The sequence below is a fragment of the Mauremys reevesii genome, linkage group 4, assembly GCF_016161935.1.
Source record: "Mauremys reevesii isolate NIE-2019 linkage group 4, ASM1616193v1, whole genome shotgun sequence".
NCBI lineage: Eukaryota > Metazoa > Chordata > Testudines > Geoemydidae > Mauremys > Mauremys reevesii.
Window position 1 is genome coordinate 119948848 of NC_052626.1, and position 7543 is coordinate 119956390.

At 48.4% G+C, this 7543-nt stretch overlaps 1 non-coding gene across 1 annotated transcript; it reads left to right on the forward strand.

Annotated features, from left to right (window-relative positions):
* Positions 1–4183: 4183 nt before the first annotated feature.
* On the forward strand, positions 4184–4265 carry TRNAS-GCU. Its single transcript has one exon. It is a non-coding gene; the product is annotated as a tRNA-Ser (tRNA).
* Positions 4266–7543: the final 3278 nt, after the last annotated feature.

Below are 7543 nucleotides of genomic sequence, written 5' to 3' on the forward strand. Positions count from 1 at the left end.
GTATGGATGGGACCCAGCAGTCCTTCATTCCAGGCCCCTTCGCTAACCACTGCTGCACACTCCCTCCCACAGCTGGCAATTACAAGCAGGCCCTCATGGCACCTCCCCCTGCCTTTGAGAAGGAGTGTGCTCCGCTGGAGTGACTGGGCCAGGGGATTGGGAGTCAGGACTGCTGAGTTCCATTGCTGGGGATTTAATACTTTCCCGCTATTGGAAAGTGCTGGGAGAATCCCCCAGCCAAAGCTGCTCTGACAGTGCTAAGCAGCATCTGACCATTCAAGGTCGGAGTGCACTGCCCAGGAGGAGGAGTGTTTGGCTCTGGGGTTTCACTTCAGCCCAGTCTAGAGAGAGGGGCCCAGCCATGGAGTTTGGCTCAAGAAGACCAATTCTCCAATTTGTTAAGGGCGTTTTGAATTCCAATCCTGTGCTCCAAAGTGCTTGGTGTCAGTTGCAAATTTTAGAAGCATGCTCTCCACTCCATTTTCCAAATCATTCACGAAATTATTGAATAGTACCAGACCCCGGACTGATCCCTGCCGGACCCACTAGGTGCACCCTCTCCATTGGACAGCCAGACATGGAGAAGGGCTCTTGGAGTCTGGGCTTTCAACCAGCTCTGCACCCACATGACACTGATTGCATCTAGACCGAATTTCCCTCGTTTGCTTGTGAGAATGTCCTACAGGACTGTGTCAAAAGCCTTAGTAACACTGAGATAGATCCCATCTACTGTTTACCCACCTCCACTAGGCCCTGAACCCTGCCAAAGAAGGAAAGAGGATTGGTTTGGAATGATTTGTTCTTGACAAATCCATGCTCACCAGTCCTAAGAACCAAAGTATCCTGTAGGTGCTGCTGACAAACTGATTGTTTAAGAATATATTCCAGTATCTCTCCAGCTATGGAAGTGAGGCTAGCTAGTCTGTATGTCCCAGAGTTCTCTTTGTTCCCCTTTGAAAGATAGGTCCTGTCTTGTTCATGGATGGAAAGATGTTCTTTTTCAGGGATCTCAGACGAGAACTGGGGCACAACACCTGGTTTGTTAAGGCCACAAAAACAGAGGCAGGAACCTCTTCAATCCTGCTGGCAAAGAACCCCAGGTACCTAAGAGACAGGGACTCACATCCCTGAATGGGCTTTAAAAAAGGCAGTGGTTAAAAAGTTTGGCCCCGACCATTTCTTGTTTCTGCAGACTAGACATTTTAGCAAACTTTGGAATTCCTTGGTGCTAAACACCATGAAACTCCCCTTTCTCCTTCACAGAGGGCTTTAACGCCCCTTATCTCACTCAGGCTCACAACTGCCCAGAGTTAGAGAACTGTCCCTGTTCCCATTGGACAGATGGGGAGGAACCTGAGGTACAGAGAAGGGAAGTGACCTACCCAAGGGCCTACACAGCAAGGCGGTGACAGAGTCAGAAAGAAAAGCCACCAGTCCTGACTCCTGTTCTAACAAACAGCAAAACCCCCCCAGAGGCAGGGATAGAGCCCGGGAATCAAGATGGTGGGGAAATTTCACTGAAACCATTTCTGTCAGAAAATACCCTTCAGACTAAACCAGTTTGTTTCTTGAAATCATAACAAGCGGGATGAAAGTTCTTTGCAAAAATATGTTGTTGCAAAACAAAAGCATGTCCTGTTTGTCAGAGTGTGTTAAATTGTCTCATCGCACACAAAGAGGAGACACTTAGATCTCAAAAATTAGATAAGATGCTTCAGTCTGAGCTAAGTAGTTGCTGCTCTTAATAATTTCAAAATAAAAAAATACAAATCAAATGGACTATTTCAGCTATTCTATTATGTCATAATCTAATAGGAGTAAACGTGATAGGACACCTCATATTATGCACTACTCCCAGTGACACTCTCCAATGGATCCCCATCCTCCACCCACTGTGAGGTAGGTAGGAGCGGATCAGTATTATCCCTACTTGAAAGAGGGAGAAGCTAAGGCTGAGAAAGGAGAATTGACTTGTCGTAGGTCACACAGCCAGTCAGTGGCAGAGTTGGGAATAGGACCCAAGAGCCCTGATTTTCAAATTAACCATCGAATCTTGAATTTCAGACATTGAATGACCTGAATAAAGTGCTCCAGACCAACAACAGTGCACAGTAATTATTAAGCAAGTATTTTAGGAGAACTGGAATGTTAGAAGAATCATGAACTGCTCAGAGACAATTAATGCAGAGAAGCAGCAAAATTAATCAAACATATAACTGGCTATGACTTATTTACTTGGTCTTAAAAGAGAACAACAGGGACCCGAGTCTCCTCCCTGTCAATAACCCCCTGCTCAGCCAATCAGGGTAGAGACTGAGGATGGGAGGCTGGGGGTTCTCACCAGAGAGCCCAAAGGATGGCCCAGGTCACTGGTGGGGATCACTGCCCCAGCACTATTTCAGGCCCACATTTTTGGGTGGACCTCCCACAGTGGGAGCTGCAGAGCACTCCCCCGCAACACACCCACACCCACACACCCTGCTCCTGCTGTTGGGAGGGGAACAGGTGAAAGGACAAAAGAAGCAAGAGACAAAGAGATAGGAGGAAGGGATGGATGGAGGAAAAGGTGAAACAAAAAGGACAAACCCTAATGTCCCCAGTGATTCTATGGGACAAAATCCCAGGTGTGGAATAAAATTCTGCCTCCTTAAGCTTGTGTTTTCCATGCCTAGAATTCAACCCTCACCAGATGGATCAGACTGAACAGGTTTCAAACCACGAGGAGGCTCTTACCTTCTAAACAGAGACAGCTGTTTTCTAGTAAAATCAGGAAAAGGGAAGGAGGAAACTCGAAAGTGGTTCCTCCTGGCACTCACGTACGTGAACCCGAATACTCTCTCAGTTCTCAAAAAGAGACCTCGAGAAGGAGACTTGCTGAAGCAAAGCCACAGGGGTCTCTGAGGTTTCCCTGGCCCCTCACCCCTGTCCTGCCTGGCTGATGTCAGCATCTCTCTGTGAGGTCACCACCTCCCCACCACTTTTGACCAATAGTGTGAGGTCCTGCAAAAAGCCTTTGTGATGTCACTGCCACACCCCTCCCTTGCTGTGCTAATGTCCTGCCCCTGGCCAGGCACTTTGGAGGCTTGAGCTACTCCCTGTGGATCACCCCACTCAAGGAGCGTTTGTTCTAGGAAGCTACACTATGGTTCTGTTCTCACTGAATGGTCATTTCCAATTGTTTGCTCAGATCAGCATTAGGGAAAATGATGCCCTGGGCAAAGCTTGTACTTTGGCACTTCCCCATTGCCCCTGGACGATCCCCACTCTCCCTTTACTGCTAGCTCCTGCACTCCCAAACCTTGCACCTCCTTCACCCCTAACTCCTGCCCCCTCCTGTGCCCCCTTTGACCTTAACTCCCTGTGCCACCAGCCATTGCCCCTCTCCTGCAGCCCCTTCACATGGTTCCAGTGCTGGGGGCCCCGCACTTGTTCTCCCTTTCCCTGGACTAGCCCCTGATTAGCGAGTAGGGTTCAGTGATCCCCAAAATATGGGGCATGACTCCTAGGGGGACACAGAGGAACATTCATGGGGGCACCTCAGGGCCTGAGCCAGCCCCCATGGAGGTAGCAGCACTCAGCCCCACTCTGTCCCTGCTCTTCCCCAACCCCACCCTCAGCCTGGGCCTCTGGATCCCAGCTCGGCCTCGACCCCCTTACCCAGGTCTGCACCCCTCTCCCCAGCAAGCAACAGCCCCACTCCCAGCCTCGGTTCTTGACCGCGGCTTCCGAGGGTCCACAGCCATGGATAAGAGGGCACACTGTGAAATGTTTGGGGACCACTGTTTTAGGATGATGCTCTCAATCACTTCTATGAAGTCTAATAAAAGCTATTCCTCACCCACCTACCCCTCCATCAGGACCGACTAGGTATGTTCAGCTGCCCTTCAGTCATGCAGGAAGGATAATAACATTTCATTCCATTCAATCCTAAAGTGATTTGTAACCCAACACCAGCCAAAACTGGTCATTTTGGGAAAGTGGCCCCATCATGCTGCATACCTGGGTAGAGTAGGTGTGTCTATGCAAACATGATCTGTTCCTGAAGTCTTTCCCCCAGCTCCTCACTAGATGTGAGGTGGGGAGATCATTCAACCCCTGCTTCCACTTAGTATTTAAAAATGCCTTATTGTCCCTAGCTCTTTCGGCCTTAGATTCCTCCTCCTCTTTGTTTCTTGACACCTCAGATGAGGTGGCTGAGTGGTTAAGGTAATGGATTGCTAATCCAGTGTGCTCTGCATGCATGGGTTCAAATCCCATCCTCATTGGATGCATTTAGTCTTTACCCCTCCTTTATAGACATCCATGTCCCCCTTTGGTACAATGACAGATCAAACAATATTGCTTCTTGCAAACAAAAACCTTCAGAAACTCAGACCCCACCTTGCTTTAAATAAAATGTCTAAATCCCAGATTTCTAAAAAAAAAAAAAATTCTCTAGTCCTGTATTTCTTAATTTTTGTCTCAAAAGGTAACATCCTCATCATCTCCCCCAAACACCCTGGGACCTGCCCAAATTATTAAAATACCCTCAACCCGAGCAAGGCCAGAACAGTGAACCAGAGCTAGTGGCTAGGCCAAGCTGTTCTGAAGGAGGCAACTCAAACATTTTCTCCCTGCTTCCCTTGGCAAGGTATGACTTAGAAAACAAAATTCCCCAAACTGAAAATTTTCTGCTGAAAAACCAATACTAGTCTGGTTGGGGACTTTGGTTTGAAAGTATTATTGTTATTATTCTCTTCTGATTTCTGAATCAGTTCAGTCCAGTCTTTGTCCTCCAGGTGTGTTTCCAGCTGCTGAGTTGTGGGGGAAAGAGGCCAAGTCATGATGTCTCTTCCCCTCTTTCATAGTTTCCTTCCAACTTGCTAGGAAGCTCCTTTGCTACAATGTGAGTCAAGCAGTGTCCATTGTCTCTGTGCTATCTCGGAGAAGTCTGCATTGTACACGGTTCCTGGGATAGTCCTTGGGAGTGTGGATACCTTCAATGGGCCAGCAGTGAGTCTGGCTCCTCCACTGTCGCACCTGAAAGGCTGGTGGTGGGCATTTCCCAACCTATAACATATCTCAGTAACGCACACAGAACAAAACTTCATAACTTCCCAACCAATGCGAGCACACACAATCCAACACGATATTAATGTTCAACAGATCAAGACTTTTGAAATCATACCTCACAAGGCAGACTTTGTACAAACCATGTCACCATTATATGAGAGTGGTGAATATGGGGCTTCCAGGGTGCTGCTTTGAGCACAGCGTGCCACACCTGGACTTAAATTGCAGTGGAGACGTACCCTTAGAGTCCATCTCTCCTGGGATAAGGATGGCAGCAGGGCTGGCCTGGGTCATCTGACTTGGGCTCCTGGGTGTAAAGCTGAGGGGCTAAAAACTGTGGTGCCGATATTTGTGTTCACGCTGAAGCCTGGGTTCAGAAACCCTCACCCCTCATGGGGCCTCAGAGGTTGGGCTCAAGCCCATATGTCTGCACTGTAATTTTATAGAGTTTGGGAGGGAGTTTAGCAAGTGGAAATGGTAAAACCGCATTGAGGGGACTGGACCACTGACCTATCAGCTCTTAACACCCAAACTTTCAGTAACTCTGTTATCAATACCTGTAAGTGTAATTTAAACCATAGGTCCATCTAGCTCTGAATCTTGTCTTCTGACAGTAGCCAATACCAGGTGCCCCAAAAGCCACTCCCCAAGGCACCACTGGGAGTTGAACCCAGGATTTCCTGTTTACAAAAACATGGGTTTTAACCAGCTAAGCTAGGGTGCCTGCTACTAATAAAAGCATTGTGTCTGTCCACACCTAACTCTCTGCCAATCCCCACTGGGCCCTGACAAGTGTTGTGCATGTTTGGCTTCTGTAAAGCAGAGGAGCAGGTGAAGTTTTGCTCCCAAGGTGTGTGTGTGATTCTTTGGACAGGTCTACACTACAAAATTAGGTGGGTGTAATTAGATTACTTAGGCTGGCAATGCAGTTATATCAATCTAATCCCACTTTCTGGAGCTATGAAAGGGGAAGGGCTTTACCCTCTGTAGCAGGAATGCAGGGCAGAAGAGTTCATAGCAGGCATGGTGGGATACTGGTGGAGACCAGTTATGGTGATATAATGACCAGCAGCATTTACAATGACAATTTGTTGCTTTAAGTTTGCTGCAAAAAGCTCTAGGCCTCTTGTCGAGGTGGTTTTATTTTGTCACCAAAACAGGGCAGTTTTGTCGCCAGACGTGGCATTGCAGTGTGTGCACCAGCCAAAAGCTGCTGACTGAGGGAGCGTTGTTTGTTTTTCATACACCTGAGCAATATAATGATGCTGAAATAACTTTGTAGTGCAGACCTGGCCAAAGATTCACACACACACACAGCTTGCAAGGAAAACCTCACCTGCTCCTCTGCTTTGCAGAATCCAAACACATGCAAAGGCCCTGGTGGGGATGGCAGGGAGTCAGGTGTGGGCAGGCACTGTCTTTTGGGTGTGGGCAGGCACCATGGCTTATCTTGCTGCAGCGCCTGTTTTGTAAAAAGGAGATCCTGGGTTCAATTCCCACTGGTGCCTTGTTAAGTAACTCTTGGGGCACCTGGCATTGGCTACTGTCAGAAAACAAGATTCAGAGCTAGGTGGACCAATGGTCTATCCCAGTAGGGCTATTCCTATGGTTTAAATTACACTCACAGGCACTGATAATAGAGTTACTGAAAGTTGGGAGTTAAGAGCTGATAGGTAGGTGTTCCAGCCTGTCACAGATGACCCCCTCCCTCTGGGACAGGGGCAGGTCTGGGCTCTCACACCAAATGGCTCATTGTGGCTGCCAGAACCTGTTGGCAGCTCATTTACTTTCCACCGAGGGTTGAGTCCTGCTTTGTGCACCATGTGTGAGAATGAAAATCCTAAACCACCCTTTGAAATAACAAATGCAGCAAACATGTTATTGTCCCTGCCCCAAAGCAGATAGACCAATGGAGAAATGCCATGGAGTCCATGGTAATACTCCACTGCCATTTTATCTGTTTCACTTGCTAAACTCCCTCCCAACCTTGTGGGGTCCAGAGCCCGGTATTGAGCCTGAGCCGAGATGTCTACGCTGCAAGTTTACCACCCCACAGCCCAAGCATGTCTGCCCTGCCATTAACACACCCAAATCACTATTCTCAAACCCTGGGTCAGCTGATTGAGGCTTGTGGGGCTTGTGCTGCAGGGTTATAAAATTACAGTGTAGAAACTTGGGCCAGGCCCAGCCTCCAAGACCCCACGAGGGGTGAGGGTCTCCGAGCCTGGGCTCCAGTCTGATCCCCAGGAGTCCAAGTCAGACGATCCAGGCCAGCCGGGCCACAGGGCTTTTATCACAGTATAGATGCCATCTCAGGGTATGTCTACATTGCAAAGTAAGCCCAGGGTTAGCAGAAGTCATGTCAGCAGCCCCAACACATAAACATAAACCATGAGGAAAAGACCCAACCCCAGATAATCTGGGCAGTGTCCTTTTCCCTACGGCCCGTAAGTCCAGCAACCAAAAGTCCTTTAACATGAGCCATCCCCTC